At 44.8% G+C, this 23,906-nt stretch overlaps 1 protein-coding gene and 1 non-coding gene across 2 annotated transcripts in view; one reads left to right on the top strand and one right to left on the bottom strand.

Annotated features, from left to right (window-relative positions):
• Window positions 1-23,906, top strand: part of LOC124720402 (actin-binding Rho-activating protein-like) — a 193,365-nt gene that overhangs the window by 129,576 nt on the left and 39,883 nt on the right. The gene's annotated exons all lie outside the window — the stretch shown is intronic.
• Trnat-ugu lies at window positions 5,832-5,905 on the bottom strand. The gene has a single exon. It is a non-coding gene; the product is annotated as a tRNA-Thr (tRNA).

Here is a 23,906-nt window from a genome sequence, read left to right as displayed (position 1 = left end):
CGTGTCTTGAATGTTTTTATACGCCAGCCTCGACTTTTTAATCTCGGTGCACACTTGCTATTTATTTATTGGATTTGCATATCGATTAAATGGAAATATGTAAAATTGACTCTACCCTATCGAGTTTGGTCTCAAATGAAACGTCTTGATACGCAGAATACGATGATGAGGTCGGAATATGTAAGAAATGAAGGTCAGGAGACCATGCCACCTTACAAGACTTGACAGCATGGTAATGCCATAATCTGACAAATACGCTGGTATAGAAAATGTTCTAAGTCCGGTGAAGCTATCCTGAATACTATTATGTGAAAGAACTTGCTCCCCTCCTAGCAGTAAGTTATCGTGCTTCACTTGAGCTACTGAAATATGTCTAACGACTGGAAAAAAACGCCAGTCATTCCTGTTTTTAAGAAAGGCCGTAAGATCAACACAATTGTAGACCTATATCATTGACGTCAATCTATTGTAGAATTATGGAACATACACTCCTGGAAATGGAAAAAAGAACACATTGACACCGGTGTGTCAGACCCACCATACTTGCTCCGGACACTGCGAGAGGGCTGTACAAGCGATGATCACACGCACGGCACAGCGGACACACCAGGAACCGCGGTGTTGGCCGTCGAATGGCGCTAGCTGCGCAGCATTTGTGCACCGCCGCCGTCAGTGTCAGCCAGTTTGCCGTGGCATACGGAGCTCCATCGCAGTCTTTAACACTGGTAGCATGCCGCGACAGCGTGGACGTGAACCGTATGTGCAGTTGACGGACTTTGAGCGAGGGCGTATAGTGGGCATGCGGGAGGCCGGGTGGACGTACCGCCGAATTGCTCAACACGTGGGGCGTGAGGTCTCCACAGTACATCGATGTTGTCGCCAGTGGTCGGCGGAAGGTGCACGTGCCCGTCGACCTGGGACCGGACCGCAGCGACGCACGGATGCACGCCAAGACCGTAGGATCCTACGCAGTGCCGTAGGGGACCGCACCGCCACTTCCCAGCAAATTAGGGACACTGTTGCTCCTGGGGTATCGGCGAGGACCATTCGCAACCGTCTCCATGAAGCTGGGCTACGGTCCCGCACACCGTTAGGCCGTCTTCCGCTCACGCCCCAACATCGTGCAGCCCGCCTCCAGTAGTGTCGCGACAGGCGTGAATGGAGGGACGAATGGAGACGTGTCGTCTTCAGCGATGAGAGTCGCTTCTGCCTTGGTGCCAATGATGGTCGTATGCGTGTTTGGCGCCGTGCAGGTGAGCGCCACAATCAGGACTGCATACGACCGAGGCACACAGGGCCAACACCCGGCATCATGGTGTGGGGAGCGATCTCCTACACTGGCCGTACACCACTGGTGATCGTCGAGGGGACACTGGATAGTGCACGGTACATCCAAACCGTCATCGAACCCATCGTTCTACCATTCCTAGACCGGCAAGGGAACTTGCTGTTCCAACAGGACAATGCACGTCCGCATGTATCCCGTGCCACCCAACGTGCTCTAGAAGGTGTAAGTCAACTACCCTGGCCAGCAAGATCTCCGGATCTGTCCCCCATTGAGCATGTTTGGGACTGGATGAAGCGTCGTCTCACGCGGTCTGCACGTCCAGCACGAACGCTGGTCCAACTGAGGCGCCAGGTGGAAATGGCATGGCAAGCCGTTCCACAGGACTACATCCAGCATCTCTACGATCGTCTCCATTTGAGAATAGCAGCCTGCATTGCTGCGAAAGGTGGATATACACTGTACTAGTGCCGACATTGTTCATGCTCTGTTGCCTGTGTCTATGTGCCTGTGGTTCTGTCAGTGTGATCATGTGATGTATCTGACCCCAGGAATGTGTCAATAAAGTTTCCCCTTCCTGGGACAATGAATTCACGGTGTTCTTATTTCAATTTCCAGGAGTGTATTTTATGCTCTAGAATTATGGCGTATTTGGAAAGTGAACATGTCTGTAAAAATCAACATGGATTCCGCAAACAGAGATCCTGCGAAACTCGGACAATGGCGTTCAAGTTGATGCCGTGTTTCTTGATTTCAGTAAGACATTTTGAAACGTCCCCTTTGAACAATTATTAATGACTGTGCTGATAAACCTCTACGTTATTTGATTTTCAAACAGCTGAGCAAAATAGAACGCACTCAGACATTTCGCTCTTTACTTATTCTGATCAACACTAAACTGACACACAATATTATTAGCGCAACGAAATCTGGCTTTCAATAATCCCCACAAAAGAATGGCCATGACTAACAGTAACCTATACCTTCCATGAATCACGTGCCTCACAAAAATCTTTGTTTCTACCGCAGTACAGCGAGAGCCAATACTGCCAGCTAAATAAAAGATTCTAACTACTGAAGGCAGTAACTACTGATAGGCACAGTTATCAAATGAAAGATTTTGGTAGAGAACAAACAATGTATTTACCTTAATAGTGTTCAAAAGTCATTATATATATATATATATATATATATATATATATATATATATATATATATATATATATATATATATATATATACACACATCAGTTCATGACATCCAGTCTTACAGATTTCTATTTTCTGACGGACAGACACCCAGATCGTCCGCTCTTAAATATCTGCCATCTCTCTCCCCACATCCACCACTGCTGGCGGCTCACCTCCAACTGCGCAGCGCTATGCGCTGTTCACATCCAACTGCCCAACACTACACTAGCGAATATTACAACAATGCCAACCAGCCACAGACTGCACACAGCACAGTCAGTGATTTTCATACAGAGCGCTACGTGGCGTTACCAACATAAAAACCTAAACAGCCTACTTACTATTTGACACCGTCCCACATTGCCGTTTAATGAAAAAAATACGAGCTTACAGAGTATCGGAGCGGACTTGCGATTGGGTTCAAGACTTTCTTGCCGAGAGAACTCAACACCTCGCTCTTAACGGAACAAAATCGACATATGTAAAGGTAATATCCGGAGTACCACAGGAAAATGTGATGAGAACGTTGCTGTTTACGATATCTAGTAGAAAGCGTCGGATGCCCTTTAAGGCTATTTGCAGATGATGCACATGTCTATACCAAAGTATCAAAGCTAGAAGATAGTCAGGACTTCCAGAACAACCTGCAGAGAATTGATGAATGGTGCAGGCTCTGGCAGTTGACAATGAACGTAAATAAATGTAGCATATTTCGCATACGTAGGAAAAGAAATCCACTACTGTTCAACTTCACTGTTCATGACAAACAGCTGGAGACAGCGTCTTCCGTAAAATATCTAGGAGTAACTATCTAGGCGTAACTATCTAGACCAGACCTTAAATGCAGTGACCATATAAAACAGATAGTGGGAAAAACAGACACCAGACTCTGATTCATCGGAAGAATCTTAAGAAAATGTAAATCATCCACGAAAGAAGTGGCTTATAAGGCGCTTGTTTGCCCGATTCTTGAGTACTGTTCATCCCTCTGGGACCCCTATCAGGACTGATAGAGGAGATAGAGAAGATCGAACGAAGAACTGAGCGTTTCGTCACGGGATCGTTTAGATGGCGGGAGAGCGTTACGGAGATGCTAAACAATCTCCACTGGCAGACGTTACAAGAGAGACCTTAGGCATCACGGTAACAGTTACTATTGAAATTTCGGGACAGCACTTTTCAGTAGGAAACATACATCTCCACGAGGAGGAAATTCGAGAAATTAGAGCCAATACAGAGGCTTACCGACAATCATTCTTCCCACGCACTATTCCCGAGTGGAACAGGGTTGGACGGATCACGTTGTGGTACTCTGTGGTACTCTCCGCCACACACCATTAGGTGACTTGCAGAGTATGATGTAGATGGAGATTAGCACAGGAACATAAAAGTCTGTCCTGCATGCAGTCCGATTGCACCAAGGGAGACAACGACGAGTGCTGTATAAACCCGGCGTCGGTTCCTATGATGGGCTTCGACAGCATCTTAAGACGATGGGGTGTGTAGCACTCGCCCAGAGGTTAGGAGAGACTGTCGAAAGTGGAAGACTTGACCTGTGCAGCTCTAGCGCCGACCTATATGGCGGAAGGTGACGGAATTCTCGCGGCACTATTTCCTAGTCACGTTTGTGTGTCTGTGTAGTGTCCGTCTGTTACTGCGACGGGGCTAGTACGCGACGCTGATGTGTGCAGGGGCAGTGTAGGCTGCACGCGTGGCTGAGGTGCCCGAAGGGTTGGCGATCGCTTTGGTGAAGATCTCCGGTACAGCAAAGACAATTTCCGACCCTATGCTCGCGTGGAGCTATTATGTCGGATGATTCAGATTACTGGAGCACCAGGCAAATACACAAAAACAGTTGACAATTTTTCAGAATAATCTCAGGAATCTCCTGTGACACCGTAACGTTTACATCTAAAGTAAGGTGTGATCTTCATGTCTCACGAAGAACAGTTATATCAAGTGGTGTGCTGACTGCGTGTCTAATTACGTATATCTGTATATTTACCCTACCCAGTTTTGAACAGTCTGTCTACTAGCAAGAAGGCAATACCCATAAACGCAAACTAATGAAAACCTGTTCGTGATAATGACAAATAAGAGGTAAGTACGTTCAGATCTACTCGATCTTACTAAGGTCCTGTAAAACTGAATAAGTACAAAAGTGATCCCTGTGCGAAAACACTCGTATTGTTGTCGTCTTGAGTAATGCACTGTTCTGCTCTCTGGCCGGCCGATGTGGCCGAGCGGTTCTAGGCACTTCAGTCTGGAACCGCGCGACCGCTACGGTCGCAGGTTCGAATCCTGCCTCGGGCATGGATGTGTGTGATGTCCTTAGGTTAGTTAGGTTTAAGTTGTTCTAAGTTGTAGGGGACTGATGACCTCAGATGTTAAGTCCCTTAGTGCTCAGAGCCATTTGAACCACTTTTTTTTCTTTTTTTTTCCTGCTCTCTGCACTACTACAGTTTCGAAAGCGAAAATGCAAGATTTTTGACTGAGACACATTTAGAATTTGTTCAAATAAAAACGACTTGGAATTGGAAGGCGGAACGTGACTGAGGAGAATGACTGTAATAACTTAATTGAAAGTCTTACTGTATTGTGAAACTGACTTGCAGTTGTTAAGCTACACTATGTGATCAACAGTATCCGGACACCCCAAAAACCATACGTTCTTCATATTAGGTGCACTGTGCTGCCACTTACTGCCAGGTACTCCATACCATCGTGAGGGAGCAGAATGGGGCGCTCCGCGGAACTCACGGACTTCGAACGTGGTCAGGTGATTCGGTGTCACGTGTGTCATACGTCTGTACACGAGATTTCTACTCTCCTGAACATCCCTAGGTCCACTGTTTCCGATGTGACAGTGAAGTGGAAACGTGAAGGGACACGTACAGCACAAAAGCAAATTGGTTCAAATGGCTCTGAGGACTATGGGACTTAACATCTGAAGTCATCAGTCCCCTAGACCTTATAACTACTTAAACCTAATCAACATCACAGACATCCATGCCCGAGGCAGGATTCGAAACCGCGACCGTAGAGGTCGCGTGGTTGCAGATTGTAGCGCCGAGAACCGCTCGGCCACCCCGGCCGGCAGCACAAAAGCGTACAGGCCTACCTCGTCTGTTGACTGGCAGAGACCGCCGACAGTTGAAGAGGGTCGTAATGTGGAATAGGCAGACATGTATCCAGACCATCACACGGGATATATGAAGACAGTAACTGTTCTCGAAAGAACAGAATACTGTTGATGACCGTGCAGCTTTTCCGTGGAATAAATGATGACTAACTGAAACCCTCAGCTGCCGACAGGTGTTGTTGATATACCTCGATGTCGACAGCTGAAAATGTGTGCCCCGACCGGGACTCGAACCCGGGATCTCCTGCTTACATGGCAGACGCTCTATCCATCTGAACCACCGAGGACACAGATGAATAGTGCGACTGCGGGGACTTATCCCTTGCACGCTTCTTTCGAGAACAGTTACTGTCTTCATATATATAGTTAAAGGCTACCCAGCCATTGACCTTAGTTTGTGCGAATGCGCACAGGTTGCCCAAACTCTTACGGGAGTCGCCAAAGCGTGCGCGAGTAATGAGTGGATGGGCAAATGTCTATAAGATACAATACATATGTAGAATTGTGGACAGTTGGGGATGTGAGTCTCACGGGAAGCGTGCGAGGGATAAGTCCCTGCAGTCGCGCTATTCATCTGTGTCCTCGGCGGCTCAGATGGATAGAGCGTCTGCCATGTAAGCAGGAGATCCCGGGTTCGAGTCCCGGTCGGGGCACACATTTTCAGCTGTCGACATCGAGGTATATCAACAACACCTGTCGGCAGCTGAGGGTTTCAGTTAGTCATCTTTCATCACAGGGGAATTCCAAACTACATCAGGATCCACTACAAGCACTATGACAGTTAGGCGGGAGGCGAGAAAATTTGGATTTCATGGTCGAGTGGCTGCTCATAAGCCACACATCACGCTGGTAAATGCCAAAGTAAGCATTGCTTGGTGTAAGGAGCGGAAACACTGGACGATTAAACAGTGGAGAAACGTTCTGTGGACTGACGAATCACGGTACACAATGTGGCGATCCGCTGGTAGGATCTGGGTACGGCGAATGACGGGTGAACGTCATCTGCCAGCATGTGTAGTGCCAACAGCAAAATTCGGAGGCGGTGGTGTTATGGTGTGGTCGTGTTTTTCATGAAAGGGTCTTACACCCGTTGCTATTTTGCGTGGCACTATCACAGGCCAGGCCTACACTGATGTTTTAAGCACCTTGTTGCTTCCAACTGTTGAAAAGCAATTCGGGTATTGCGACTGAATCTTTGAAAACGATCGGGCACCTGTTCATAATGCACGGCCTGTGTCGGAGTGGTTACACGACAACATCCCTATAATGGACTGGCCTGAACAGAGTCCTGACCTGAATCCTGTAGCACACCTTTGGGATGTTTTGGAATGCCGACTGTGCGCCTGGCATCACCGACCGACATCGATACTTCTCCTCAGTGCAGCACTCCGTGAAGAACGGGCTGCCATTCCCCAAGAAGCGTTTCAGCACCTGATTGAACACATGTCTGAGGGAGTGGAAGCTGTCATCAAGGCATACTGAATTCTAATATTACCGGTGGAGGGCACCACGAACTTGTAAGTCAGCCAGGTGTCCGGATACTTTTGAAGGTATTTTTTTGTTTTTTTTTTTTTTGTTTTTGTACTTACTGCCACCTCCAAAAGTTTGTTGAGGGAGTTCTGGTTCATCCTATTTATCCAATAGGACATGACTTTCGAATTATCGCGTGCATAAATGACTTAGTGAGTAGCGTCTGAAGCTCCGTGAGGCTAATCAGGGTCTACGCTGTTGTTTACACTGGGGTAGCGACGCCAGAAGGGCTGCAACGAAACGTAGGAAGATCTGCAGGGGGTCGGCTATTGGTTCAGCGACTGGATATTGAACCTGACCGTAGATAAACGGAACGTACTTTGCGTAAATAGGCGAAGGGATCCATGGTGTCCCATTATGCTGTTGTTGGCAAGTAACCACAAACAGTAACTACCTACCATACCGTAGCTAGGAGTGATCGCATGGAGCGGCCTGGATTCGAACGTCCACACGATACAAATAGCAGGAAAATCAGATGCCAGACAGAGATTCGTTGGAAGTATCTTAAGAAAATGTAACTCATCCACGAAAGGAGCGGCTTACAAGACACTTGTTCGACCGACCCATGAGTACCAGTAAACCCCTCCCACTCCTGATTCCTTAAAGAATCGAAGTATCACGTGTGAAACAGCTTCAGACCTCCTATTATTTCTATATGAATGAGTTAATAAAATATTTGACGTTAAGCACGTAAGGCAGAGAAAGTTTAGAAACTATCTGAATTTATATTTAAAGTTTGTTGGGAGTCACTAAGTGCTCACATTCTCATAGGCTGTGATGGATGAATATAGTCTGGGTAAATTGCGCGCCATGAGTTACACTGCCTCAAGACATTCACACAGTTTCCAACTATAATTTTTTCCTTAATGTGTTAAACGTGTGATATAGAATTATACCGCTTAGTGAGCAGATTACGACAACATTTTAAATTTTTTGATTTCGGGCATTAATTATTTGAAATAGTGAAAATCAAATTCTTGTTGTTCCTGGAAGTCGTTAGATAAGCAGCCTGCAACTGAGATCATGCACCGTATTAGCCGTTTACTATAACAGACTGCCCATCAGTCTGGCCCCCTTACTAGGTTGGATTAACAGAAGGCGTAGACAACGAGGAACAATGCATTTGCATTTCATCGCGGTTTTTTTTTTTTTTTTTTTTTTTTTTTTTTTTTTTTAGTGAACGCTAGTGCGGTACAGAGATGATCAACAAACTCCGGTGGCATATGCTACATGCTGCCACAGAAAAGTTTACTGTCGAAATTCAGGGAGTGTCTGTCAGAAAACTAATTGTGCAACATATTACTTTTTTCCCACATATGTCTCGGTCCATGGTTCGTGGAGGAATCGCGAAATGTATGTGGGACAAACTGACTGGGTAACAAACTATTTTTTCCCCCATGTATGTTTCGCGACCACCCCCCTATGAACCATGCACCTTGCCGTTTGTGGGGTGGCTTGCGTGTCTCAGCAATACACACAGCCGTAGCGCAGGTGCAATCACAATAGAAGGGTATCAGTTGAGAGACCAGATGAACGTGTGGTTCCTGAAGAGGGGCAGCAGCCTTTACAGCAGTTGCAGGGGCAACACTCTGGGTGATTGACTGATCTGGCCTTGTAACACTAACCAAAATGGTCTTGCTGTGCTGGTACTGCGAACGGCTGAAAGCAAGGGGAAACTACAGCCATAATTCTGTCCGAGGGCGTGCAGCTTTACCGTATGGTTAAATGATCCTCTTGGGTAAAATACTTCTGAGGTAAAACTGTCCCCCATTCGGATCTCCAGGCAGGGACTACTCATCAGAAGAAACAAAACTGGCGTTCTGTAGATGTAAATGTGGTGCTTTAGATCATGTAATCGCACAGGTGGGTTAGAAAATTTAAAAAGAGAAATGGATAGGTGTGAAGTTAAATACAGTGAGAATTAGTGAAGTTCGGTGGCAGGAGGAACAGGACTTCAGGTCGGATCAATACAGCATTATAAAATCAGAATCAAATAGGAGTGATGTAGGATTAGGTTAAATAATTGGTAAGGACATAGAAATGTGGGAAAGCTACTATGAAGAACATAGTGAACGCATTATTATAGCCAAGACAGCCAACACCCACCACATTAGTTCATTAGATAGTTATGGAAGACGAAAATTTAAGAGTTATAGGGGACAGGAATTCGATAGTAGGAAAAGGAAGAAAAGCAAAAGCTGTAGCTGTATACGATCTGGGGGAAAGGAATGAAAGAGGAAGCTGCCTCGTGGAACATTGCACAGAGCATAAATTAATCATCAAATTGCTTTAAGAATCGTCAAGGAAGGTTATATATGTGGAATAGAACTGGAGGCACTGGAAGGTTTCAATTTGACTATATAATGGTAAAACAGACATTTCAGAACCATATTTTAAATCGTAAGACGTTTCCAGCTGAAGATGTGGAGTCGAACCGTAATGTGATAGCTATGGGCTGTAGATTAAAACTGAAGAATTTGCAAATATGTAGGAATTTAAGGTGATGTGACCTGAATAACCTGAAAGATCCAGAGGTTGCTGAGAGTTCAAAGGGAGAGTTAGGCAACTACTGACTAGAACGGGGGAAATGAATACAGCAGAAAACGAATGGGTGACTGTGAGAGATGAAATACTGAAGATAGCAGAGGACAAAGCAGGTAAAAGATGAAGCCTAATAGAAATCCTTGGATAACACAGGACATATTGAATGTAATTAATGAAAGGAGAAAATATAAAACTGCAGCAAATGAAGTTGTCGAAAGGAAATAAAAACGTCTAAAAATGAGATTGACAAGAAGCGCAAAATGGCTAAGCGGGAATGGAAGGATTTCGAAGCGTATTTCACTAGAGGAAGGAAAATGAAATAGGCCTTTGGAGGAAAGAGGAACAAATGCATGAAGTGATTCTTGAGTTTCTCCCGGCGTATTTGATAGTCAAAATATGCACGGGTGTCCAACGGACACAATATTTCGGCGATCATACATGTCGCCATCATCAGGTGAACTGACGGACTGAGCTCTTGTGAACAAACGGAGGGAGTCGCCATGGGTAGCCCATTCTCACCGGTGGTAGCGAATTTGTACATGGAGAACTTCGAGGAGGAAGCCCTGTCGTCATCCGAATGGAAACCTACTTACTTTTTCCGTTGGTATGGATAAACCCCTTGACTTCCTTACACATCTAAACCATACACCCCAAAATCAAATTCACTATGGAGACTGAAACGGAGGGTAAATTACCTTTCCTTGACGTCTTGGTCAAGAGAAAGGCTGACGGCACCTTAGGTCATGGCGTGTATCGGAAGACAACGCACAGTGATCTGTATTTGCACGCAGACAGCTGCCACCACCCCTCACAGAGGAATGGAGTACTTAAAACTCTAGTACATACGGCGCGCACTATCTCTGACGCTGAGAGTCTACCCCAGGAATTAGAACATCTGAGAAGTGTATTTCGAAAAAATTGGTACTCAGAGTGTCAGATTCAACGTGCTCTCCGCCCAACCACTACAGCACAACCTGTGGAGATGGATGAAATCACGTGGGAGGAGGTAGGCACTGCGTTTATTCCATATACAGGCGCACTCTCGGGGAAAATCGCCAGCATTTTGAAGAAACACCGGGTCGGAACTGTGTTTTGTCCTCCAAATAAAACTCGTGCACTGGTGGGGAACGCCAAAGATGACCTCGGTTTGAGGAAGGCCGGCGTGTACCAGATTCCGTGTCAGTGTGGCAAGTCGTATATCGGTCAGACGATGCGTACCGTCGAGGATCGATGCCGTGAACACCAGAGGCACACTCGACTGACGTATCCGAGCAAGTCGGCGGTCGCTGACCATTGTTTGTCGGAAAATCACACTATGGAATATGAACGCAGGAGGATTCTGGCACAGACGTCGAGATACTGGGACAGCGTTGTTAGAGAGGCCATCGAAATTCGCACCAATGACGACCTCATAAACCGTGACTGTGGCTATAATCTTAGCAAGGCTTGGGAACCAGCGATTGGGTTAATCGAGAGTAAATCGAGCAAACGTATAGTTGTGACGACCACGGCGGACAGAGCCAGCACTCCGACGTCATCTCAGACACCGTCGCAATCTGTTCCACCGCGCGACCGTGGCGCGGGGCGCGGACGGCGGAGGGAGCGCGCCGCGGGCGGAGGGTATTTAAATCGGCCGCCGCCGCGACCGAACCCACCTGAGCAGCCATAGCGTACGGATCTCCGTGCCGGCACGTTCACAGGAGCTCAGTCCGTCAGTTCACCTGATGATGGCGACATGTATGATCGCCGAAATATTGTGCCCGTTGGACACTGTAGACCGGCAGTACACCCGTAGGTATTTTGAAATGCATGAATAACAAGAGTGCAGTTGGAAAACCAGTCTTAAGCAAGGAAGGGAAAGCAGAGACGAGGAAGGAGTTTATAGAGGTTCTATACAAGGGAGATTAACACGAAGGCAATGTTTTAGAAACGGAACACGACGTAGATGAAGATGAGATGGGAGTTACACAATACTGCGAGAAGAATTCGACAGAGCACTGAAAGTCGAAACAGGACTCTCAGTTCAAATGGTTCAAATGGCTCTGAGCACTATGGGACTTAACATCTGAGGTCATCAGTCTGCTAGACTTACAACTGCTTAAACCTAACTAACCTAAAGACATCACACACATCCATGCCCGAGGCAGGATTCGAACCTGACACCGTATCAGCAGCGCGGTTCCGGACTGAAACGCCTGGAATCGCTCGGCCACAGCGGCCGGCAGGACTGTGGGAGTCGACGACATTTCACCAGTGCTACTGACAGCCTCGGGAGAGGCAACCATGATAAAACTCACGATGTATGGTACAGGCAAAGTACCCATAGACTTAAAGAAGAACTTAATAATTCCAATTCGCAAGAAAGCAGGTGCTGAGAGGTTTGCGTATTATCGAACTATCACTTTAATAAGTTATATTCGCAAAATACGAAACTAATTGTTCACAGAAGAATGGAAAAACTGGTGAAAGCTGACCTCGAGGAAGATCAGTTTGCATTCTGGAAAAGTATAGGAACATTCAAGACTTATATTAAAAGATAGGTTAAGGAAAGGAAAACCAATGTTTATAGCATTTTTAGGCTTAGAGAAAGCTTTTGGCTTTTGACTGGAATAGACTCTTTGAAATTCTAAAGGTAGCAGACTTAACGTACAGGGAGATATTTACAACTTGTACAGAAACCAGACACCAGTCACAACAGTCGAGGGGTATGAAAGGGAAACAGTGGTTGAAAAGGGAGTGAGACAAGTTCGTAGACTCTCCCCGATATTATTCAGTTTGTACATTGAACAAACAGTAAATAAAACCAAAGAAAAATTTGGTGAAAAGATTAAAGTTCAGCGAGAAGAAATAAAAACTCTTGAGGATTGCCGATGGCATTTTAATTTTATCAGAAACAGCAAAGGACTTGGAAGAGCAGTTGAACGGAATGCAAAGTGTCTTGAAAGGAGGATGCAAGATGAACATTGCCAAAAGCAAAACAAGGGTAATGGAGTGTAGTCGAATTAAATCAGGTGATGTGAAGAGAGTCAGATTAGGAAACGAGACGCTTAAAGTAGTAGATGAGTTTTGCTACTTGAGCAGGAAAATAACTGATGATGGCCAAAGTAGAGAGGATGTAAAATGGAGACGGGCAACGGCAGCAAAAGCATTTAGGAAGAAAAAATTTTTTTAAGCTCTAATATGGATTTAAGTGTTTGGAAGTCTTTTCTGAAGCTATCTGTCTGGAGTGTAGCCATGTATTGAAGTGAAACGGCCGTGCCGCGGTGGCCGTGCGGTTCTAGGCGCTGCAGTTCGGAACCGCGGGACTGCTACGGTCGCAGGTTCGAATCCTCCTTCGGGCATGGATGTGTGTGATGTCCTTAGGTTGGTTAGGTTTAAATAGTTGTAAGTTCTAGGGGACTGATGACCTAAGGTGTTTAGTCCCATAGTGCTCAGAGCCATTTGAACAATTTTTTTAAGTGAAACGTAAATGGTTAATAGTTCAGGCGAGAAGAGAATAGAAGCTTTTGAAATGTGGTGCTACAGAAGAATGCTGAAATTTAGGTGGGCGGATCACGTAACTAATGAGAAGGTAGTGAACAGAATTGGGTTGGAAGGAAGTTTATGCTACTACTTGACTAGAAGAATTGATTGGTTAGTTGCGCACATTCTGAGACATCAAGGGATCACCAGTTTAGTACTGGAGGGAAGTGTGGGGTAGGGGATTGCAGAGAGAAACAAAGAGGTGAATGCAGTACGCAGATTCAGAAGGATTTAGGCAGCCCTTGGCCGGCCGGAGTGGCCGTGCGGTTCTAGGCGCTGCAGTCTGGAGCCGAGCGACCGCTACGTTCGCAGGTTCGAATCCTGCCTCGGGCATGGATGTGTGTGATGTCCTTAGGTTAGTTAGGTTTAATTAGTTCTAAGTTCTAGGCGACTGATTACCTTGGAAGTTAAGTCGCATAGTGCTCAGAGCCATTTAGGCAGCAATAGTTGTTCGGTGTTGGAAAGGCATGCGTGGGATAGAGTAGCATGGGCAGCTCCATCAAACCAGTCTTGGGAAAGAAGACCACAACAACATGTCTCGCCAAATGAGCGTAGCGAAAAAATCTGTGGAAGTACATCGAATGTTCTTCTTCGCATGAAACAGTCGCGAATGGAAGAGAGAGTGGGACACAAAGTACTCTCCGCTGCACACCGCGAGGCACCTTGCAGATACTTAGCACAAATCACGCAACGCTCGGGTCCGCAGGTTGACCAAGAAACGCGAAATCGCGAGCATGAATTAAGCTTCTGGACCGCTACACTGTCACACGAAGCAGCCTAAAAATGAGTCACCAACCGTGCTTTTACACCAGAGACGGAGTTAAATTCAACATCAGTGCCGTGCCGCTAGTAAACGCCTTCAAAAAGTCTCAGATTCGAGCACTGGACTAGACCGTGCACCACAGTCACCACACATTCTCCAACTGGTAGTAAGTAGCAACACCTCCAGTAAGCTCTCCACGCGCAGAAATAGGATTCAAATACACAAAGGACAAGCTCGAATACACCGTCTCGTCAAAAGTTTCGTGCGGAGAAATAGGATTCAAATACACAAAGGACAAGCTCGAATACATCGTCTCGTCAAAAGTTTCCGTGCGGAGAAATAGGATTCAAATACACAAAGGACAAGCTCGAATACACCGTCTCGTCAAAAGTTTCCGTGCGGAGAAATAGGATTCAAATACACAAAGGACAAGCTCGAATACACCATCTCGTCAAAAGTTTTGGGACGCTCCTATGTAATGCGGACGTGACCACTATATTTCATGACAGGCGGACCATCCATTATACAGGGTGAGTCACTAACTGTAGCCATCTAGAATAACTCCGAAAGTATGATAATAGCTGAAAAGTTTGTGGGACAAATGTTGCGTGGGACAATGGGGGCCATAATATGACGTTGGTTTTTTGTTGCTAGGTGGGGTCGCTCCAGAGACATGAAGGTCAACTTTGTTTGTTTGTTTTTTTTTTAAATAGGATGCTATAGTTTGGCACTTATTTTCTGATAGCATCTATCGAGACGAATCCAATGATGTGTAACAGTAAGGTCTTTGAAGGTCAACGAAGGTCAAAAAGGTGCCATGGTCGTCCATTTATAGGTGTTCGAAGTAATGACCATTGGTATCAATGCAGTGCTGCAATCTTCTTATCATGGATTGAATGGTGTTCCTTATCACTTCAGAACTTATCGAAGCACATGCTCTGACAATTTTCTCTCGTATATCGTGCAAATAGTGAATATTCACCGAATACGGCGTATCCATCTAACGTGCCATTCACATGTAAACACAATTCGACGGGTTGGCAATACAACACTAATAGGAACGGTAAGATTAGTATAGTCGAATCAAGCGAATGTGAATGATGTATTTCTTCGAAGAATAACTCGATATGCTTCTCATCTACGGAGAATGCCAACGAAATTCAATGAGAGAGAGACTTATCCGCTGAAAGCTATCCTCAACGTACTCACCTTACACGTCGTACATTTGAATATGTGTATGATAAATTGAGAACAACTGGATCCGTAATGCATCGGAAACATATCCGGCAAAGGAAAATAACTAACGAGGAAACGGAAATTGTTACTCTTACGAATGTGGTTCCAGATCCTTGTCTTAGTTTGTGTCAAATCGCAAGGGAATCTAGCATGAGCCAGAGTAGTGTTGTTGGTGTTCTGCATCGCCGTAAATATCATCCTTACCATATCAGTCTGCACCAAGAATTATTAACTGGTACGGATTGTATGCGTCGCACTGAATTCTGCCGATTGGCTCAACTTCAGATTCAGAGGGATAACACATTTATTAATTTGATTTTATTTATTCGCGAGGCTACATTCACGAACCATGGAAATGTTAGTTTGCATAACATGCATTATTGGGCAACTGAAAATCCATGTTGGCTGCGGAAAGTTGCACACCAAAAACCGTGGTCAGTAAATGTATGGTGTGGGATTCTGGAGGACGGAATTATAGGCCCCTATTTAATCGAAGGAAACCTCAATGGTAGGAAGTACACCACATTCCTGCAAGAAACATTAGGGCTGTTACTGGAAGAAATACGTTTAGGAACAAGGAACAGAATGTGGTATCAACACGGTGGGTGTCCGGCACATTTTTCACTGATGGCTAAAAATGAGTTGCAGAGACAATTCCCAATCGTTGGACTGGATGCGCAGGAAATGTGTCGTGGCCGGCTCGTTCGCCAGACTTGACACTTATGCTTTTTACTTGTGGGGTTTCGTAAAAGACATTGTTTATAAAGGCGTTCCAACTACGCGTGAAGATATGCGAGAGAGAATTGCCAGAGTGTGTGCTTCGATAAGTGCCGAAGTGACAAGGAATACCACTCAATCCATGATAAGAAGATTGCAGCACTGCATTGGTACCAATGGTCTTCACTTCCAACACCTTCTGTAAATGGGCGTTCGTGCCGCGTTTGTGACCTTCGTTGACCTTCAGTGACCTTACTGTTATACATCATTGGATTCGTCTCGATAGCCAGTATCAGAAGATAAGTACCAAACGATAGCACCCCATTATAAAAAGAAAATTGACCTTCATATCTCTGACGCGACCGCACCTGGCAACAAAAAAACAGCGTCATATTATGGTCCCTGTTGTCCCATGCATCTATTGTCCCCCAAACTTTTCACCCTATGATACTTTCGGAGTTATTCTTGTTGGCAACAGTTAGTGACTCACCGTGTACGAAAGGAGACGGACAATACTGTGTTGTCATTAGCTAATGACGATGATGTGATTCTTCAATTTCAATTCTTCAGGCGTATTTTATGACGGAATAATTCTCGGGTGAACAGCCTGGTACGAGTGTGCATAGGACACAATATTTCGGCAATCGACCACGTTGCCATCATCAGGTGCGTTGATGTACTGACCGGCGGTGCCGCTGCGGAATATATTGGGGCATCAAGGATTGCCCAGTCTGAAAATAGAAGTTCAAGTCATGCGGCTACGCCTTCAATAATAAAAAAATGACATTAGAACAATAGCTTTTTGATATTTCACTGTAAAAATACAGCAACCAGCGACTTTTTATTTAAAAAGTAGCTGGTTGCTGTATTTTTACAGTGGAATATCATTATCCACGGCCATGGAGCTCAACAGTCCAAATAAAATGGACAAATTGTTAATAGCTTTTTGGTTGTCATGTTTTTTTCTGCTTTTAAATGATTTAAAAATACATTGGCTGTATGATAGACTTTTTTATTTTTTTATTATTTTTTCTTTTATATATATTTTTTAATTTTTTCTGTTTTTCTTTTACTTTTATTTTCTTTCATTTTTTTCTCATCTTTTTTTTCATTCTCTCACACATTCACACAATATATACATTGTACACACTCATTCATATTACAGTTTACACATACTCACACTCATTCATTCACCTTTTTATATAAAAAAATGATAATAAAAAATAAATAAAAAATAGATATAATAAAATAAGATTTAAAATATAGTTAAAATAAAATAAAATTAAGGTTAAAATTAAATTGAATTAAAATTAAAAATTTAAAATTATTAAAATTAAAATTAAAATTATATAAAAATATGTACACAAGATGTGTAGTCTTGTTATTCCCGTAGATCATCGGGCCATCTGGTAGAGGCCAGGTAGTGCACCCTGTGTCCAAGTTCTCGTACTAGTTCGTTATCTGACTGTTGTGTGTTTTCGTAAAAGGTTTTGGCAGTGGTTCTGAATCGGTCTTTCGAATAGGGTACCCCGTCGGTGGGCCGGCGCCAGGTATATACAGGGTGTTACAAAAAGGTACGGCCAAACTTTCAGGAAACATTCCTCACACACAAAGAAAGGAAATATGTTATGTGGACATATGTCCGGAAACCCTTACCTTCCTTGTTAGGGCTCATTTTATTACTTCTCTTCAAATCACATTAATTATGGAACGGAAACACACAGCAACAGAACGTACCAGCGTGACTTCAAACACTTTGTTACAGAAAATATTCAAAATGTCCTCCGTTAGCGATAATACATGCATCCACTCTCTGTCGCACGGAATCCCTGACCGAGCGAGGTGGCGCAGATGTTAGCACACTGGACTCGCATTCGGGAGGACGACGGTTCAATCCCGTCTCCGGCCATCCTGATTTAGGTTTTCCGTGATTTCCCTAAATCGTTTCAGGCAAATGCCGGGATGGTTCCTTTGCAAGTGCACAGCCGATTTCCTTCCCAATACTTCCCTAACCCGAGCTTGCGCTCCGTCTCTAATGACCTCGTTGTCGACGGGACGTTAAACACTAACCACCACCGCCACCACCACGGAATCCCTGATGCGCTGATGCAGCCCTGGAGAATGGCGTATTGTATCACAGCCGTCCACAATACGAGCACGAAGAGTCTCTACGTTTGGTACCGGGGTTGCGTAGACAAGAACTTTCAAATGCTCCATAAACGAAAGTCAAGAGGGTTGAGGTCAGGAGAGCGTGGAGGCCACGGAATTGGTCCGCCTCTACCATTCCGTCGGTCACCGATTCTGTTGTCGAGAAGCGTACGAACACTTCGACTGAAATGTGCGGGAGCTCCATCGTGCATGAACCACACGTTCTGTCGTACTTGTAAAGGCACATGCTCTAGCAGCACAGGTAGAGTATCCCGTATGAAATCACGATAACGTGCTCCATTGAGCGTAGGGTGGACGAAACTAAAATGAGCTCTGATATGGAAATTAAGCGTTTCCGGACACATGTCCACATAACATATTTTCTTTATTTGTGTGTGAGGAATGTTTCCAGAAAGTTTGGCCGTACCTTTTTGTAACACCCTGTGTAGGACAATCCCCCTCCCGCTGCGCCCTCAGACGCTTCCTACGAGTCGGTGCGGTCCAGGTGCAGCGTCCGTTCTCCCGCCGTCCTAGGTCTAACCGTTCAGGGGGGTCTGCCGGCGCCGCTCTCGTTACTCTTCCCTCCTCCCCCGAGGTCGGTACACTCTGGGAAATATCCTTTTTCTTCTTAATCCGGGTGACCGCGGGTTCCCACGCCTTGCTAAGGATGTAACCGCTGTCACGATGTAGTTGTGGCTCCCTTACTCTGATCTCTATGGCATCTTTGAGGTAAAGTAGGATCACATGAGCCTACACTGAGTTTACACATTATCTTAGAAGATAAACTGAACAAAGACGGAAGTAAATCAGTGGCACAGGTGGATTTCTTGAGAAAGCTTTCGACTAACAAGGGGAGGCCGCCAGTTGTGAAATTCAGATTCGATTCATACTGCGCATAATAAAAGCTCATGGCCAGAGGTGTCATGTGGCAAAGCACGAAGATGCACTTCTCAGCCGTTGTCGAGAAAATCGACAGTTAAAAGAAACCGTTACGGTGAAATACTCTCTACGATTAATAGCTTTGTACAGCGTCGTGGAGCAGCGGTAAGCGCTCGGGTTCGTAATCCGATAATCCGAACGTCGTCGGATCGAATCTAGCGCAATGCAACCTTTTTTTTTGGTATTTGTTTTTTTTTAAATTCATATATATATATATATATACTTCGAACATCATTTTATTTTCCGCAAACAAAGTTGTATTTCACAAATGTTATTAATTGTCTTCATAATGTTTACCACGTATAGTTAACGGAAGACGTAGAAAAGATATTCCGAAACGAATACTTATAGCGTAAGTCAAACGTTCGAATTAGAACAGAGACCCCACGAACACAAATTTGCTGTGGCAGGTATGAAATATAAACTCCGTTACTCGCTCGTTACACTTGAAGGACAGCGTAGTTGCCTGCTAACTTCCAAAGAAGGTAGATGCGGTCCCTAGCAACTTATAACATCGTCGAAAATCAGTGCGTACGTGAGAGATTTGGTACACCCTGTTAAACAAACGGAAAAATGGAGGCGGTACAATTGGAGAGCGATCCGCCTTCACCAACATGCATAAGCAATTCATTAATAGTTTATGTGTGTGTGTGTGTGTGTGTGTGTGTGTGTGTGTGTGTGTGTGTGTGTGTGTGTGTGTGTGTGCGCACATTGGAATTACAAAAAAAAACAAATAATAAAAAAAAAGTTGCATGGCGCGAGATTCGATCCGGCGACCTTCGGATTACGAACCCGAGCGCTTACCGCTGCGCCACGACGCTGTACAAAACTATTAATCGTAGAGAGTATTTCACCGTAACGGTTTCTTTTAACTGTCGATTTTCTCGACAACGGCTGAGAAGTGCATCTTGGTGCTTTGCCACAATACACCTCTGGCCATGAGCTTTTATTATGCGCAGTATAAATCGAATCTGAATTTCACAATTGGCGGCCTCCCCTTGTAAGTTGACTGGAATTAGCGCTTTGAAACTCTGAAGCTATCAGGAGCACTATATCGTGAGTAAAAAGTTATTTACGTCTCATTCAGAAACAAGAGTGCAGTTAGGAGAGTAGTAGGACGTGAAATAGAAGCAGTTGAGAAGTGAATGACGTGGGGTTTTAGCCTCGCTCTGATATTACACAATCTGCACATTGTGCAAAAAGTAAAAGAAACCAAGCAAAAATTTCGAAAGGGGATTAAAGTTCAAGGACAAGAAACAAAATATTTAGAGATTTGCCTATGACATTTGAATTCCGGCAGTTACGGTGAAGGACTTGTAGTAGATGAACAGAGTGCACAGACTTTTGAAAAGAGATTGTAAGGTGAACATAAAAAAGTAAAATGACGGTTATGGAATACAGTCAAATTAACCTGGACAATGCTGAGGGAATTAGATTAAGAAATGAGAGACTAATAGTACCAGATCAGTTTTGCTATTGGGGCGGCAAAAGAATTGACATGGCCGAAGTAGATAGCACATAAAATGCAGACTGTCAACTGCAAGAAAAGGGTTTCTGAATAAGAGAAATTTGTTATCATCGAATATAAATGTTAATGTTAGGAAGTCTCTGTCCGAGGTACACTATGTGATCAAAAGTATCCGGACATACCCAAAAAACATATGTTTTTTTTTCATATTAGATGCATTGTGCTGCCACCTACTGCCAGGTACTCCATGTCAGCAACCTCAGTAGTCATTAGACATCACGAGAGAGCAGAATGGGGCGCTCCGAGGTACTGACGGTCTTCGAAGGTGGTCAGGTGATTGGGTGTCACTTGCGTCATACGTCTGTACGCGAGATTTCCACACTCCTAAACATCGCTAGGTCCACTGTTTACAATCTGATAGTGAAGTGGAAACGGGAAGGGGCACGTACACCGCAAAAGCGCACAGGTCGACCTCGTCTGTTGACTGACAGACGGCGCCGACATTTGAAGAGGGTCGAAATGTGTAATAGGCAGACATCTATCCAGACCATCACACAGGAATTCCAGACTGCATCAGGATCCACTGCAAGTACTATGACAGCTATATGGGAGGTGAGAAAACTTGGATTTCATGGTCGAGCGGCTGCTCATAAGCCACACATCACGCTGGTAAATGCCAAACGACGCCTCGCTTGGTGTAAGGAGCGATTGAACAGTGGAAAAAACGTTGTATGGAGTGACGAATCTCGGTACACAATGTGACGAACCGAAGGCAGGGTGTGGGTATGGCGAATGCCTGGTAAACGTAATCTGCCAGCGTGTGTAGTGCCAACAGTAAAATTCGGAGGCGGTGGTGTTACGGTGTGATCGTGTTTTTCACGGAAGGGGCTTGCATCCCTTGTTGTTTTGCGTGGCACTATCACAGCACAGGCCTACACTGATGTCTTAAGCACCGTGTTGCTTCCCACTGTTGAGCAGTGGATGGCGATTGCATCTTTCAACACGATCGAGCACCCGTTCATAATGCATGGCCTGTGGCGGAGTGGTTAGAGGACAGTAACATCCCTGTAATGGACTGGCCTGCACAGAGTCCTGACCTATGGAACACCTCTGGGATGTTTTGGAACGCCGACTTCGTACCAGGCCTCACCGACCGACATTGATACCGCTCCTCAGTGCAGCACTCCGCGAAGAATGGGCTGCCATTCCCCATGAAACGTTCCAGCACCTGATTGAACGTGTGCCTGCGAGAGTTTCATCAAGGCTAAGGGTGGGCCAACACCGTATTGAATTCCAGCATTAGTGATGGAGGGCGCCACCAACTTGTAAGTCATTTTCAGCCAGGTGTCCATACACTTTTGATCACGTAGTGTATTTGTCTGGAGAGTAGCCTCATACAGCAGTGAAAGGTTAATGATAAACATTTCAGACAGAAAAGAATAGAAGCTTTACAAATGTGGTGCTACAGAAGAATACTGACAAGGGAACCTCCCCATCGCACCCCCCTCAGATTTAGTTATAAGTTGGCACAGTGGATAGGCCTTGAAAGACTGAACACAGATCAATCGAGAAAACAGGAAGAAGTTGTGTGGAACTATGAAAAAAGTAAGCAAAATATACAAACTGAGTAGTCCATGCGCAAGATAGGCAACATCAAGGATAATCTGAGCTCCGCAGCGCCGTGGTCCCGTGGTTAGCGTGAGCAGTTCCGAAACTACAGCTTCTTGGTTCAAGTCTTCCCTCCAGTCAAAAGTTTAATTTTTTATTTTCAGGCAATTATTATCTGTCCGTCCGTCCGATGGTACCACTTTTTTGGGAGTGATTATCACATCCACAAGAAAACGTAAGTCGGGCAAGGTAGAATAAACTTCTTACCCATTCGCCAAGTGTACAAGTTAGGTGGGTCGACAACATATTCCTGTCATGTGACGCACATGCCGTCACCAGTGTCGTATAGAATATATCAGACGTGTTTTCCTGTGGAGGAATCGGTTGCCCTATGACCTTGCGATCAAATGTTTTCGGTTCCCATTGGAGAGGCACGTCCTTTCGTCTGCTAATCGCACGGTTTTGCGGTGCGTTCGCAAAACACAGACACTGAACTTATTACAGTGAACAGAGACGTCAATGAACGAACGGACAGATCATAACTTTGCGAAAATAAAGTAAGAAAACTTTTCACTCGAGGGAAGACCTGAACCAAGGACCACTCGCTCCTGACCTCACACTATCCTTGATGTTGCCTATCTTGCGCATGGACTACCCAGGTTGTATATTTTGATTATTTTTTTCATAGTTTTCTCGATTGATCTGTGTTCAGTTTTTCAAGGCCTAACCACTGTGCCAACTTATAGCCAAATCTGAGGGGGGTGCGATTGGGAGGTTCGCTTGTGAGGAGTAGACAGATACACCGATGAAGCAATGAGGAGATACTCAACAGAATTGGGGAATAAATAAATTTATGGCACAACCTGAGTGAAACAAGGCGTCGGTTGATGGGGCACCCCCTTAGATATTATAGGTTTTGCAGTTCGCTAATTCAGCGAAGTGTGTGTGTATGTGTGAATGGGGTGGGGGAAAAAAATTGTAAAGCTAGAGCAAGGCCTGACTGCTGAAAAAAGGTTCAAGTGGACTTTGCTTGTAGTAAGCATGCTGGCATAGGCTAACACGGAGAGCTACATGAAACCAGTCTTCTCAGTGAGTACCACAAAGACAACATCAACGACACGGCAACGGGCAAAAAACTTTGACAAAAATTTTGAACATAGCTGCGAAGGTTCAGTGACCGTGTCAGAATTATATTGGAACAAATAAGCCCTCGGTCACAAATATTAAGTCAAAATTGACTTAGATTCGACGCTACTTCGCAACAAATACAACTGCAATGTTGCCTTCTCTACTAATAATAATCTAAACAGAAACTTCATTCATAATTTGAAATCCATTCGCTCCCCTACAGAAAGTTATGGCGTTTATAAAATCATCTGCGATATACATGCTCCTCCTATTATATCGGACAAACCGGACGTGCTTTCACCATCAGATATAAAGAACATCTTTTGAGAAAGAACGGCACCAGTCCCCTAAATTCATCCTTTGCCGACCATCTCTTAATTACTGGACACGTGCCTGAAGCCACAGGCGATAACAATATTCTGCATACCGAAAAGAAGGGGCGTAGGTTAGATGTCTTAGAGGAATTGGAGATTTTCAAACATCTCACTCGTCATGATGGCCTCATTCTCGACGGACAGCTGCAGCTGCGAAATAAAAACTTTTTTGACTGTATAAAGGCATTGCTTGATCTTTGATTCAGATTTCCTCATGCAGTTTACCGAAATGTTGTTTTCCTGTCACATAAAAAATGGTTCATATGGCTCTGAGGACTATGGGACTTAACTGGTGAGGTCATCAGTCCCCT

This window comes from Schistocerca piceifrons, chromosome 11 (genome assembly GCF_021461385.2).
Source record: "Schistocerca piceifrons isolate TAMUIC-IGC-003096 chromosome 11, iqSchPice1.1, whole genome shotgun sequence".
NCBI classification, from domain to species: Eukaryota; Metazoa; Arthropoda; class Insecta; order Orthoptera; family Acrididae; genus Schistocerca; species Schistocerca piceifrons.
This window is presented reverse-complemented; position numbering and strand designations above follow the sequence as displayed.